The 15326-nt window shown below is 41.2% G+C and overlaps 1 protein-coding gene across 6 annotated transcripts in view; it reads left to right on the top strand.

Moving 5' to 3' along the window:
- LOC310902580 (uncharacterized protein) overlaps window positions 1–15326 on the top strand; it is a 522528-nt gene that overhangs the window by 399274 nt on the left and 107928 nt on the right. For all 6 annotated transcript variants that reach the window (XR_014586805.1, XR_014586806.1, XR_014586807.1 and 3 more), the window contains one exon: window positions 8419–8522. The gene's annotated coding sequence lies outside the window, so the exon portion shown is untranslated. The remainder of the gene's footprint in view (window positions 1–8418; window positions 8523–15326) is intronic.

Genomic DNA, 15326 nt, shown 5'->3' with positions numbered 1-15326 from the left:
ACTTTTCATCCTCAGAAACCATGTAGGAATGGCAGAATTTGAGAAACGTGTGAAAGAAGGACTTGTCCTTTCTGTGCGCGTGGTCTGTCCCGCCCCTCAGGCATGCCCAAGCATCTCCTGCCACTCCTGCAGCAATGGGAAGCTCGTTCGGCCGCGCTCTCCACAGGTGATGCTTTGGTGAGAAATGTAATTATTTCCGTCGTGCAGAGGGATGCTGTGGTTTAGTAGAGATGACTGTGATAATTTCTGGGAAAAGGCAGCTTTCAAAAGTAGGAGTATGGTAGAGCCTAGTACAAATGAAGGAACTTAGGTCTGATAATGCTGTCTACTGGTTCTTGTTAATGATCTGGATTTCAGATATCAATTCATAATAAGGTTAGAAAGAGATGGAAGCAAATTTGAGTTCAATCTGGTTTTGGCGCACAGTAATTAGGCGCTCCCCAAGAAGCAGACGCTGTTGTACTGTAATTACAGTGCCCCCAGATGACCGCTGGGACAATGCTTACGGTTCCTCCACAGCAGCTCTTGACAGATTCATCAACTAGAGGAGACAAAACTTAACTTGTGTCCCTTACTGCTGCTGCATTCGCACGTCTCATTTGGCAAACACACTTGCGCGTAGACACTGACGACTTTCCCTGCTTGAATTCAGCTCCTGGAAGCTCCCTGTGGGAATGAGGCTGTGCGTTTTCCCTTTCTGCAGGCACTGGGGACCTGGTCCCGCGGCTGCAGCGTGGGCCAGGTTTGTGCTTGCTGGTTTCTGAGGGATCTGGTACGTTGTGTGTGGGGCTCATTGTGCAAAGCTCCACTTCCAAACTACTTCCTTGGTGTCGCCCCGTGTGTGGGGCATCCTGCAGGTGCAGTAGAGAGGATTGTGTTGTTTGTCATCAATATTAAAAGGCACCTGAAACGCATGTTTTCCCTTGCTCCCAGCAGCAGCCACCAGTGCAATCGCATTGCACAGGCACACAGAGCCACCCCCTGTTCTGGTGTCACTGACACAGCTGCACCCCAGAATAATCTCTAGCAAGGCCCAGATGAACGAAGCAAGGACAAGACCAAAACCCTGTTGTAGGCACAACCTTTAATGGCTATGGGGAAAGTCCCCGCGACGAGCATTAGAGGTAGATGTAGAATGATCTCAGCAGAAGTGAAATGGAATTGCTGTCTGGATATTGTGTTCTGAAATAATCTATTATCCTGTGAACAATTTATATGGATTTTCTAGTACAATTACATTCAGTCTGAGTTTAATTGTCTGCCTATGAATGTACATATACATTACATAAAGCACGGAGCTGGAAACCTCAGTGTTTCCAATTGCATCTACCAGAGATGCAATGTAAAAACCCAGTGTCTCTGAGGCCTTGAGGACAGCTGAATGGAAACTTTTCTACTCCTCAGAAACTGGAGATACTTGCATTTTGGCAGGAGTGACTCTGAAGCGAGTGCACAAAACTGTGCAGTGATATTCCTGACACGTAGCAGGGAAACAGGTAGGGATAATAAAAGCAATCACATTCCCATCCCAGGATATGTTGCAAACTCTGGATTTTTCCCTAAACAGTGAATTCAACCATTGGTATTGTCTAGAGTAGATCAGAAAGTAGCTGTAAAACACACATTTGCTACCAGGTGCTTCTTTTAATTCCTTTGATGTATTAAGTCTGTCAGCTGATCCATTTTCTATTCACATTGCCCTCCAGAATCCAGCTGAAGTGTAGATAATGTAGATAGTCACAGGGTTTTTGTCTGTTTGTTTGTTTGCTTTGCCTGTTGATAGATAATAATGTATTTATGAAATGACTTACAAGAAATCAGACCTTTCTAATGCAGAGGTTTAATAGAGAAGGCTAGCCTAATAACTCAGTTTCTTCTGTGTGCCCAAATGACAATGCTATGAATTCTCTTCCCTCTCAACTTAATTCAAGGATCATTTCCACAACCTGATTTACTCTTGTACCTTCTCCAGCTATGTTGATTGAGGTAATAGACTGGAAAAGAAAAACAAATCAAGGCTTACATCATTGTATATGCTATATTTTGCTCTGGCTAAATTATATGTAGTATTTCAAGTACATATTTCTTCCTTAAAGAAAAATAAATGGAAAAGGCAACCCTTTTTTGGGTCGCACAGAGAATTTGCTGTAGAAGATTCTGCAGCTTCTCCTGAAATTCTGCAGAGATTGCTGTAAAGGAAAGGCTTTTTTTTTTTTTTTTTTTTTTTTTTTTTTTGCACATTGGAAAGAGGAGAACATGGAAGAGATGCCTCTTCTCCTGCAGAAATGCAGTCATCAGGGCTCATGGCTGAACACGGCTGTGGGTATGTTCAGGTTGTACTCAGCACTCAGTGCACAAAGAATGATCGCTCCGTATCAGGAACACCAGGAGACAGTCATGCTTGCTGCGTTGTACTTGGATCGTGGGTTGATGTTGCCTGCAAAGAGCATGCAGTCTAACAGCAAATGCATGCAGCATTTCTGAGTTTGTAAACATCACAGAGGGTGTATAGATGTCTGTACAGAGCAGAGAGAGTAAATGTCACGAGGGGTGGAAGGGGGAGCAATGTATGGGATGCGTGTCTGTGTGTGAATGGGATGATGTAGAAGAGCAAAGTAAACTTTCCGAATGAAGCACATCAGAGTATATGAAAAGGAATTTATTTTGCAGTCTCAGATCAACTGCATAATGCTCGTGCTCATTTTGCGAACATGCCGGGGCAGCTGGGCATGTTTTGAAATCTGCTGCTATTCTTTTGAAAGCGTGCTGATTTGGAATGCATATGGTCATTGCAAAACCTTAGCTTTGGCAGAGCACTGCGATCACAGGAGGAGGATCATTACTGTGTTTACAGTTGTTGCCCTGCCAATGTGATACGATATGGAATGGAAGTGCTGAATACGAGTCTTTTATAGTCATATTTGAACAGTTAAATAAAAGGATGATTTGAACACGCTGAGCATTACTGTTCTCAGATATTCCAATGGGAAATGCCTTTCTGGTAACATGAAGAATTTCATGGCTGTAGCTCGACTGTCTCAGAATTTCAGTGAGGCAGAAGGCAGCATTCCTGCAAGATCAAACATTGCAGCTTAGCATTGCAAAACATAGCACTTCGAGTATCACTTTAAATGGGATAAAAATGAAATATTTATAACAGGCAAAGGAAGAGGCAACAGCAGAACGAAAAACAGAGTGGAACGCTTGAATGAAAAGCAAAAGCTCCCTCACTGCAGCCCTGGCTCCCCCTCTTCTGGAAACACCCTCATATCTGATCTGATTCTAGAAGAGAAACAGGTGTTACGTCTTTTACTCTTCTCCCTCCCTCCAGCCCCCAGAAAAACAACTCAAACCTGTGTATCTTTAATTACCCTGAACAACAAGCTGATACTTATTTCAGCATTTTTGAAAGGGATGCCACTAGCCTAGTCTGTGGAGATAACTTCAGTGGTTTTATAAATGGGATTAAGCACTGGGTCTTCTTCCAGTGTTTTTCTCCGAGGGTGGTGGAGTGTGATCTAGATAGGGTCATATTCATGTTGTCGTATGGGATATTTATCCATTCAAGGTACCCATTGCTCCTGCCTGCTGGGGCACAGGTTGGAAGCCCCAGCAGCCAGCTCCTGGTGGTGTGGCCAGGCTGGGTTAGGAGCTCGGAGAAGAGCCAGGCAGCCTTTCTTCGGATGGTACGAACGAGCAGGCTCTGCACTCGACCGGTGAGTGCCGGAAGAGATCCCCAATGTGCAAAGTTAATCAAGTTGTGGCCTAATTAAAGCACATTACTGCTGCTTTGTCTTTCTTCCTGTGGTGCCTGAGACAATAAGCTACTATATAGGAGCCCTGGTGGTGTAGTTTTACACATCTCTTAAGAGGTCAAATAACTTTGGTATTTGAGATGTTGATCATAAAGAGAGACAAAAGGCTAAGATTTGTTTACTTTATCCCTCCTGCCAAGTTAATTTTAGTACCTATTATTTGACAGTACTAATTAAACCATATTTCATTCTTTTCCATTCTGTAGTGGCTAAATACTGACAAACAGAACTGTTGAACAGCTGAAACCTACTTAAAATTACTCCTACTCTGTCATACACCAAGTTCTGTAATGTACAGAACACTTTAAAGTTAAGGGAAAAGTTTAAGTTTAAAGTGTGTTTATGCTGTCAATCTCTACATGGTCTCTAATGATCACCTAAACACTCTGCTTACTACTAGACTATACATTATTTTTATTTTTTCTGTCTTTCTAAAGGAAGATAGAGGACTCAATGGTGCTTAGACGTATCAACATATTTTCCTTATATTGCTTTTATATTATGTGTATTTGCAATAACTGTTGCAACACAAAAACATTTAAGAAAGTGATGTAATTTTGGACAGACATAGAATTGAAAGACGGAAGTCATTAACAAATAATATCAAATTCTTCATTTATTTCTATTGAAATAAAACTCTCAGAGCTTGATTCTGGTTTTCTTTATATCACTAGACAGGAGGCGGAGTAAACAGACAATACAGAAGCATAGTGTTGGCATGTCCTGTAATTTTCTTGAGTTTTCCATACCTGGTATTCCTCTATAAGTCCAGAATTCTCTCAGAAACTCAGTTTGACTTTCTTGTGTCTCCTTTTCAAGCAAGTCTTTGGCTTGCTATAGGAGAAAAACTAGAAAAACAACTACAACTTCCCAACAGCTAATAGACTAAACAATCAAAAGAACTCAGATTAATTAGAATTAAGTTTAGATTAATGATCTTATGCTTTGGAAATAATCTTGTTCATAAGTGTTCACTATTTACAGTTGCCAGTGCCACACAGTCAGTGTATGACTAGAGCCACTTCATTTTCTTTGAGGAATGGCAGAGGAGACCTCTGCCTGGAATTCATGTCCAGTGTTACACTTATTTCTTGGAAAGAAGTAGAAAGTGCTGCAAAATATGAATGTGATTATGGTCTTGCATGAAAGTAAATCGTGAACAATTAGTCTAAAAACAAGAAAATAAAAGTGATATTAACTGTTAGGAGACCATAACGTGGTCCTATATTCTCATTCTGTCTGTGGTGTGCAAAGTATGTCATTTCTATAGTGCATTTATTTTAGTTACCCCTGATACCTTTTAATTAAGACATCAAATACCAGAATAACATTTTAGTAAAATTGTTCTGATTTTTTCCCCTTAAGCTAAAGTCTCCTCTCTCACAGGAAAGCATCACAAAATAAAACCAAAAAGAATGACGTAGAGTTTTTATTTGAGGGTGTTAAGAATTCATATTCATTCTTCCTAATTGCTCAGGAAATAGTGAGCCACTTTCAATTACCTAACCATAGAGCAGAACCAACTTCCCCTACAGTGTGGCAGGTGATTTCTGGCTGCTTCTAGTTTGGGCTTGTGACGCTGGATCCCACTGAGAGTTTTGACTCACAGAGAAGCTGCAGAATGTTTTGAGGACCTGAAAAATACCTGAAAACAAACAAACAAGTAAAAAAAACCTGAAAGCCTGATACCTGAAGAAACAGGTACTGTCTGAGAAATGGGAACTCAAAACTGAAGGCCACCTAAATCAGCAGACACATTTCAAAAGTGTAGGATCCTTGCATCTAATTTAAAAGTTTTGCCCTGGCAGGTCCATCTTCAATTTATCCACAGTTTTATTATATCTGAAAAATACGCAGTGCATATGTGAGAGCCCATAACTGAACATCACGGCTTCACCAGTGAGCTACAGGAGGCCCCAGTTTGGCTTCCCTGAGCAGTCTGGCCACCCGGGACTGTCCAGGCTCCCTTTCTTGGTCCCCCAGTATGCCCCTGGATTTGTGCCTCTCATGCTGCTCCCCATGTCTCTCCATCAGACTGCTTTGGGATCCAGAATCTGAAGCACGCAGAGTGCTCAGATGGAGGAGGGAGGGTAGGGGAAGAAATGAAATTTCCTTGATTATCAGGCAAATTCCCATCAAAAGCCCATTTTAGATTTGGTGAAATTTCTTGGAAGGGGAGAAGTTTCTAATGAAGTGCTTTTGGTTGGTTAAACACAGATTAGTCAGAATATTTTTGACCATTTAATTAGCCAGAAGGAGAGGCCATCAAATGTTGAGGAATCACCCTGATAATGAGAAAAGTTTGTATTAAAAGGCTCATCAGTCTCATAGTGGCAGAGAGAACTATATATGAAAGCCATGACAATTTAGCAGGTTAGCTCTATTTAAGTGGCAGATATAATTTAGAGAGAAATGTTCTTATATCCTTTATTAACTAGTTTTATGATGATTTGCTAAAGAAATCTGGTTTCTGTAATTATGCTAGATGTCCATTCATCTGTCTGTCAACTCCTTCTCTGGGAGCCTTTGAATCTGCTTAGTGTGACAGCAGGGCAGACGCCAGACAACTTTGCTGCTATCAATGCACACAAAAACGTGCCCAGGTAAATTCATGCCCTCTTGGAGGGAAGGCTGCAATGTCATCTCAGTTCTGTCAGAGACCCATGGAAAAGTAGCCTGTGTAATGCTGATAATCATGAAACCACCGTTTTCTTGTCCATTTTACTATCACTGGTTAGCAGAAACACGCTCAACTCAAATTTCATCTAAAGTTTGCTCAGATAAAAGAAAGACTGCTAGTTGAAAACAAACCCAAATCAACTGGCCAAGTGCTGTAGGCATGAGAAGTCCCCTGTGAGAGGCTATCCGAGAGGTTGCGTCCAAGGCTCAGCACTTTTTCCATGCCAGCCGGCAGTGGGAATGTTTTGGTCAGGTTGGTGACTTCCTTGACAAGTCATGCAAATTTTGCAGAGGCATGAGGGACTAGGTAGTGTTTGTCAGATAGTATTTTCTTTTCTCTTTCCTTCCCTCTTTTCCTGGTCCCTTCTCTTGCTTTCAGGACTGTACATCTGAAATGACAGTGTCAGTAAAGACAAAACTGCAACCTGTGTGTTGTTACCACCATGAGAAAAGATGACCGAGGCAAGTTCAGGCGGTCTGAACTTCTGCAAGAGCACTGTCGGGTCTCCTTCCTTCCCTCATCACAGCTGCAGGACCAACAATTTTCTCTTAGCACTGTGGTTTTTTTTTTTTGAGGGAATGTTCATCTAAATGATAGCAATAATTATACAAACAAATGAATTTGGACATAGTGAACTGAGATGGAACCATTTGGGTTTTTGATTGATATTCTTTTCAGTAATTCAAGAAGCATCCATATTTCTGGCTCTGATCATTCTTCTTTTCCCTGATGTGACTTGCAAAAGTGCATATTTAGACTGGGTGGCCCCTGTAGCCATCTTAGCTTCTCCCCACTCATGTGCTGGAGCACTGGGACCAGACACAGCGAGGTTCCTCTGCTCCCTCTCTTCCTCTGCAGTGTCTCTGGTGGGTGGGTTGGAAAGCCAGCAGGAGCCTTTATGACCGTCCAGTCTGACCTCAGGCATCACACAAAGCTATCTCCTTCCAGCTGTAACACATTCTTTCTGTCACACGAGAGTTATATTTGCTGCATTGTCGCTTTATTCTGTGAGACATTTTTTCTCTGTCCTTTATCAGCTGTGGTTGCTGCAGCCTTCCATGGGCTAAAAGAAAGGGAACACAACAACTGCTGAGGGAGATGTCACGGCCCTTCCATGCATTCATTCTCTGGAAGCTTTTGTGCAGGAAGTGAGAAAAGGGCTGTGATCTGTATAGAAGATACATACGGTGGGGGAGTAGCATTGTAGCGACAAGATTCAATAGCATTTAGTCAGGAACACTTCTGAATCAAGAGGATCACAAAGTACAATCTATAAGGATACACATCTCAAGGGGGGAAGAAAAAATGCTGCTAAGGTTATACTGTCGGTTTTCTTATCGAGAAAAAAGATAGCAAGTGTGTAATGTTCAAGGAGACTGAGGAAGTCCAGTAAGTCTGTAATAATAGGTGTCTTGAAGTATTACACAGATCAAGTAACCCAACTGGACAAGTTTTATAGATGTTATTTCTCACTCCTTGAGTCTACTGCTTCTGAAAATAGTTTTAGTTCTACAGCACATGAGGCAAGAGGCTGCTGTCATCTTAAATAACCTGGGGAAAAGAGAGAATAACAAAAATAAAAATGAAATTTAAAGGAGAAAGAAAGAAAAAATAAAACAAGTTTTTATTCATATGATGGACCCTTGCTTCTCTCTTGCTCTAACTGGGGAAGAGCTCCAGAGAAGTCAAGGTGTTGATAAAGTAGGAGGAGGAAGTTCTTACAAATAAAATTTCAATAATATTTTATAGGATATTCTAACTGTATTTGTAATATATTCTATATAATATTCTAAATATTATATAAATATTCAGTATATTCTACAATATTCTGTAAAATAGTCTATCTAGTCTACTGGAATATGATTTCCTGAGAGCTTGTACCTGATGTTCTTCTAATGCTTCTTCTCACCTTTCCTCTTGTAGCTAGCATGCCCATTGGATGCTGGGTGGATGCAGTGAGATGCTTGGCTGGTTCCTGACTTTCAGGATAAATACACAATGGGATGAAACCGACCTTCTTCCAGAATGTAAGTAATTGTCTCTATTTGACACAGTTGCTAACTAATGTTTTGGGGGCTGGATATATTTGAAAGTCTTACCTCTGTCAAATTAGGTTGAACTTGCCCAAACAGTGTCAAAAATCAGTAGTGAAAGGACTGGAACAGACACTGGAACAGCACTGGATACACGGTATAAGTCTTGGTTCTGTTGGAAACCAGCATAAGAATTATGTTAACAAGTCATCGTTTTAAAGAACGGCCATCTTAGGAAGTGGCGATTATCTTCTCCCGTGTGTTGTAACTCAGGAATTGCTTGTCCAAAAAGAAGAGACAGACTGCTAAAGAGTTTGCTTTATCTTGCTCATCACGTATATATTTTAGTTAGAGACTAAAATAAAATATTTAAGGTATCAGAAAAACAGGAGGACTTGCAGTGACTGTTCCCCCAGCAGACTCTTCCCAGACTGCTCACATACGTCAGTGAAACAAAGTGGTGCATTTACCGAGGTAAAAAGATGATGCGCCAGAGGGCTGTAGGACATGTTGCTTCCTCCCATTGGGCTGCAGGTACCTGCTGCAAGACATGCTCATCACTTTACCGTCCCTTTCCTTAAATAATAAATGTAATTAGTGTTGCTTTTTCCTGGCCTACATAACTAGGACTGCTGGGTTTTCATCTGAATTATGGTTTTAAGCAGGCCGATGGGTTCACTTTCAATGGGAGATTTCTGATCACCTGCTGTGTTTATTCATGAGATCAGATGTTTCCTAAGACCTGGATTTTAAATATAATCATTGTACACATGATATCTTGAAGGCAAAAAAAAATCTTATCAGGAAGAGTTTTTTGATATCCAATTTTTAAATATCAAATTAGTTTAATGAATATTAATTCCTGATAAAATACTCAAATCAAGAACTGGATGCTTTCTGGGAGGTATTACTGAATTAAATGTGAGGTCCTGGTGTCTCCTAAGCACAACTTGGTTACATGATGTCAAAGCAGCTGATCCAGTGGTCTCTCCGGTGGTTTAAAATCTTGTGATTTATCTGTGGCATAGGCATTGTATACACTTATATATCAAAGTGATAGTTATGTCTTGTGCTTAACTTCCCAGTGGTACTTAGCATGGATAGGGAAAGAACATCTACATTTAAAAGTGGTTTGTACTGTAAATTAGTGGCAATATCTATGTTCTCTTGCGGTCTGTCTTTAAATACGATACCTATACATAGTAGGTTCAAAAATTTCATATGTGTTGAAACTAAGGAAATATGTTTGTGGCATGCTATGATTAGAAAAAAGCTGCCATTTGAAGAGGCTTAGAGGTTTGGAGCATTAACATTAGTCCTTGGAGAGAGGGATTGCGATAAGGCAATTAAAGATGCATGCTAAATTAATTAATCCCACTGCTTTATTATGCAGCTGATGTTTTTAAGAAACAATATGCAGAAAAAAAGTTTCCTCTTATTCATCCACATATGGGATTTTCTTTTCAGTGATATGTCTTGCTTAATGTCACGGATACAGAAGATTAAGTCCTGGGATAATAGGTTATCTATTTCTATATTGTAACTTTTATTGTGTTTTATAATTGTAAATTACAAAAGGCAAATATTTGTATTATTCAGTGGACCTAATATTTTCTTCTGGTTCCAAAGAACCACTGATAAGGAGGTAGTTTAAAATTGATGGTTCTCTCTCTATAAAAAATATATATTTTAGATAGATTTGTGGTCATTTGATATGGAGTGATTCATCTCAAATGATTTTAGGACATCCAACTACCAAACCTTTAATAGACTCAAGTTTAAGATGTTCAAGTCCAAGTCAAATGTCCAGGTTGGGCTGTAGCTACCAGAGAGAGGTCAGAAGTGCCCACACCTCACAGGCATAACATGTCGTAGGTGCTCACCCTAGGGGGAGATGAGCCCCTTCTGGGATACTCGGGCTCTTCGCTGACTAAGGAGAGCTTGGAGAAACTACCTCAGGCAGAAAGCTGCCCTAGCTGAGGGAGAAGGATAGTTCATACTAATGCTTTTAACTCTTTCTTACCAGAAAAAAAAAAAAAAAGAAAGAAAGAAAACCAGGCTCATTTATGCATGCTGTACATACATATTTACAAAGGCATATTTGTGGCTCTGATACATGTGCCAGGCTCCGAACCAATTTACAATAATTGTACTTTATAAAGCAAAGGGGCTGGGCTGGTACATGGTGTTGTGACATACTGGCACATCTCCCAGGCTGCCAGCACGTACAATTGAATCTCATTTTTCATTTCTGTTCCTGCTGTGAAAAATAAGCCTTAAAAACATGTGTTGAAGTGCAAACCGATGCAGTAGTGTCTGCCCAGATTTTGCAGCCCCAGCCAGCGTCACTGAGGGATGTGAACTGGCTCTTTCATTTCAGTGGCTAGCTCTGAGGTTATATGGTGGTACAGAAGTCAATGCTAAGTGCTACTTTGCAAAGAGTGGGGAGGAATCCCATCAGGAAGATTTACACATCTGTCCGAGTGGCCCTTCATTTTCACGCAGATGGAGCTAGATGATAGTACATCTCCATCTCCTTGAAGTCCTAAATAGCATCCCAACGTGCTAGTGGGTATCTCCCCCAGATGATGCTTAATTTTCATGCTAGGAGTAGATGTAAAGTCTAGATTTCTGTTTGGTTACACTGATAATACTCTTTCAGCATCTACTTAGTATGAACAGCATTTTTACCAGCTTTGAATTAGATTTTGTTACAGGATAAAGTTCTCTTTACCGAACTCAAAATTAAACTTTTGTACCTTTTCAGTCTGCATTCATTCTTTGTCTAGGGTGATATGGAAAACATTAAGGAGTTCATTAAAAATTATGATTAATTAATTTTATTACAGTAGCACTTAGAAGCCCCTGCTGAGACGGGAGACCTATTGCACTGGGCACTGTAGAGACACATAAAAGAGTGAGTTTCTGCTTCAAAGAGCTGAAAATTGAACCAGAAAAGACATGTTTCTCTTGGCTTCAAGGGAAGCTGAATAAGGGCTTTTGTGATATTCTTGAGCAAGCTGGAAGCCCCATGTTTCATTGAAACCTTTTCTTTCTCATTCTGCAGTTTCGTAAAAAATACATGATGAATGAACCCGGATTCAATTTTCAATTAACAGAATCTCAGACTATCTGGTGCTCTTTCTCCTCACAGCCCTCTCCTTTTGCTTTCTTCATTCTTCCTCTGCAGGATCTGTACAACAGCCCTGTGCTCCCTGTTCCTCTAACCTTTTCAGACAGCTGCGTTTGTGTCTTGTCATCACATTTTTAATACTGGATTTCCACATTTCAAAAGGGGTTCTACTTCTCATTTTTGTTAGCTCTGTAGTTACTTGAAAACATCCAAAACTTGCAAAGTAGACGAAAAGAAAAGGAGGAAGGAGAGAATGGCCTCCCCTCCCTCACCCGCCTTTCTGCCGCTGCTGGTAGCAAAGGAGTTAGAGAAATGCAGCATGAGAAGTGCAACAGTTACAGACTATGCTCTCTTTTACCACTAGCCTTGAGTCAATTTTCCTTCATTGTACAATAGGAAGGGAAAAAAAAAAAGGAAGGGAGCAGCGTTGAAGGTTATTGCCTTTGTTCATGCAAAGGCAGAGGGAAATCTGCCTTGAGAAACAGGAGAGATCAGCAAGCTGCTGAGTTCACAAAAATTCTAGCATCGTGCTCAGATTTAGCCTTCTATTTCCTAAGTTTCTGCTCTTCGTCCAGTGGATTGTCCCTTTAAGCTCTCTCCTACCAGCCTAAGAAGTCGGGAAGAAGCTGGACCGAAAGGACAAGGCTGGTGGCAGCGGGGGGACAGCCCCAGAGGGTGCCACGCATGCCGCCGGGTGACTGATCAGCACAGTGCCGGAGCAGCTGCCAGCCTCGTGCCATCGCTTCTCAGAGGAGGCGGCTTTGTTTCAGCTTGACTACTGCTCCCTGATAATCTGCGAGGCTGGAAGGGAATTCAAAGCAGCATTGGGCTGAGTGTTAATCAAATGCACAGTAGTTCCTTGCAACTCGCTCTGATCTCCGGTGCCTTTAATCTTGCACTAAATTTTGGTCGGGTTTCTCTCTGTTGTACGCCTCCCCAGGGAGATGGCAGGCAGGGGGCTGAGGGAGGCTGCCCGGGCCAGTTGAAGTATCAGGGGGCCTGCTTGAGGCCACTGTGAAGGAAAAAAAAGACGAGTTCACAGATGCTCTAATCTATTTTCTCTCATGAAGAACAAGCTGATGCTTTTAATTTAAGTAGAGCAAGTGGCTAAATCACCTTCTGAAAACAAACTACTGAACAGAAACACAATCTCTCTCCCAGGAATTTCTGTAGATGTCAACCAAGTCCCCTGTAATCTCTCTGACACACAAAACTTCAGCTTTCTGTGGGATCAGGTGAATTATATTAGCTGACTCAGGCACTCACACGGATGAGTTGTGTCTGCTCCAAGCACCTGGCTTTCAGGGCTGTAAGCACCATTTCCTGCTCTGAGCAGGAGGTGCCGCAGTCCCAAATCAGTCACGAGGCTCATTATTTAGGAATTGTTTAGGAAATGGCACAACAAGATGGAGTGCTCTTAGCTGCTACTCAGATGGCGTGGCAGCACGTGAGGCCCGCGGGCCGCGAGCACCTGCCTCCCCGCGCCTGCCTCCTGCACCACGCCTGCGTCCAGCGACCCCGGCCAGCCGAGCTGCCGTAATGGCAAACTCACCAACAGGCTTGTAGTAATTCCTGTAGTCCAAGAGCAATGTCTGGATTAAATTTGAAGCAAAGGTGAAAGTGGGAAGGGTGTTATAGGCCCAGGTATAGGAGACTGTCAGAGAAAAAGAGAAGGTAGGCATAATAGGATGAGTAGATTATTTTGCTCATTTGTTTGCTTTGTAATGCCTTAGACACTTTGTATTCTGCTGTTTTTGGCTTCTTGGTGTGTGCCTCAGTTTAAATTTTCATGGTACTCATTTCACCGCTTAGCCGTGTCATGTTGTGTTACCCTGTAGCACCCCGGATCAAAACTTAATAATGGAACAAACACAACAATCACTTTAATGCTGACCCTGTTTCATTATTCAGTGTGTTACATCATGGGCTGCTGACAAAGAAGATCATGAAATTAAATTTAAAGGCATATTTACATAAGGAGTGTGTGTGGGAGGGGGAGTTAGTCAATTTGGTGTTTTTTTCTGTGCTCTCTGTTCTTCTCCTGGGAGAAGGAGTCCTCCCTCAGTACAAGAATGAAAGGGAGAGGCACAAACACGAGTTGTCAAAGTGCTACTTCATACACAAAAATCCTATCTTTAAACTCTGCTTCTTTTATTTTAGGAAGGTTTGTATCAACCTTATGTTTAATGTTTCCTTTTTTGTGATGTTATACCTTCTTAAACAACATTTTAAAAAGGAGGCAGATAGTCTTGGTGTAGTGGCTTGATGTTGAGTGGAAGCAAGATTGTGCTATTTATTATTGTACAGTGAAATATTTACAATTAGTTGGTGTCCTGACTTGGGAAAATAGCAAGACAATCTTTGTGGCTTTTTCTTTCTTCACACAAATGCTGGGAGAACTACTGTGAGTGGCACAATTTGGTAAAATATTGAGCATGCAAATGAGCACAGGAATAAATAAACAGGCAAGCTGATCACAATATGAAGTCATACTGATCATTCATTTGGCATGTGTGGATTTAGTGCTAATTATTTATGATACTTCATACTGTGATAATGAATATTCTTTGGTATGCTTTGGAAAGGTAATGAAATTCTACTGCCAGACTCTGACACCTTTATTTTTAGTTATCCATCAGTTATCACATATATGGCTTCATGGACTTAAGAAGCAGTAACGTATCTCTGAACAGGGCGAAGAGGAGCAGACTTTGACTCTTAGAAAAAAAAAAAGCCAAAATTGGACATATATCTTGTATAGGATACAATATGTTCTAATGAAAGGTTTTGCACTGATGTCCTATGGAAGCAAGAAATGTATCTATTTTGATTTCAAGAGGTGTCTTGCTGGAAGAGGTTATCAAAAAGAACTCCAGCAGAGGACACAAAAGCATTTAGAAAAAGCACAATGAATTTTGACTGCCTTTGAATCTATTTATCAAAGCCATTGCTGTTCCCATTTCGATGCAGGTGGAACAATAATAAATACCGAACAAAGCAACTCAGTCTGTATTCAGAGCATTTCAATACATGGAAAGTTAAATGCAAAGAAAGAAAGCTTGCAGAGTCAGACCTATTGACTCCTGCTACTTCTATTCCTCATTGAAAATGAAAGGTGGATAGCACATAAAGATTGGCAAGATGTTTATATTACTGCGATTAACATATAATAAGCAGCACCGTCGGTAACGTGACTTTATTATTTAACTGGATCAACAATATTATGCATCATAGGAACATAATTCAGCTGTAAACCTTGACACTTACTTTCATTTTAAGTGACTAATGTCACATGTCAATTTTCAAACTAATCCATATTATTTCCCTAGCTGCCATTTTTATCTGCAGGAGGGTCTTTGTGCATGAATGTGCCCCTGTATGGTAAAGAAGAACTGCCTCTTCTGTGGAGGATAGGTGGCAGGAAGAATCAGCATTCAGGTTTTGTCTTGGCTTGCACAGGAGTCATTCCCTGGGAGCAGCCCAGTATGGCACCAGCAGCTCACTCTCTGCCACTGGTTCGTAGTTACAGTGTCTGCACACCCCTCTTCCCTTGGGATTTTCTCCCACTGTCCCTAAATGCTTGAAGAAAACTTCTGGAGGGTATTTCACCTCGCTCAGGCAGGGTGGCAGCAGAGACTGAAAACCTACCAGGCACTCTACAGAGG

This window comes from Anser anser (assembly GCF_964211835.1).
Source record: "Anser anser genome assembly, chromosome: 7".
Classification (NCBI taxonomy): domain Eukaryota; kingdom Metazoa; phylum Chordata; class Aves; order Anseriformes; family Anatidae; genus Anser; species Anser anser.
The sequence above is the reverse complement of the archived record's forward strand: the minus strand, read 5'-3'. Positions and strand labels throughout refer to the sequence as shown.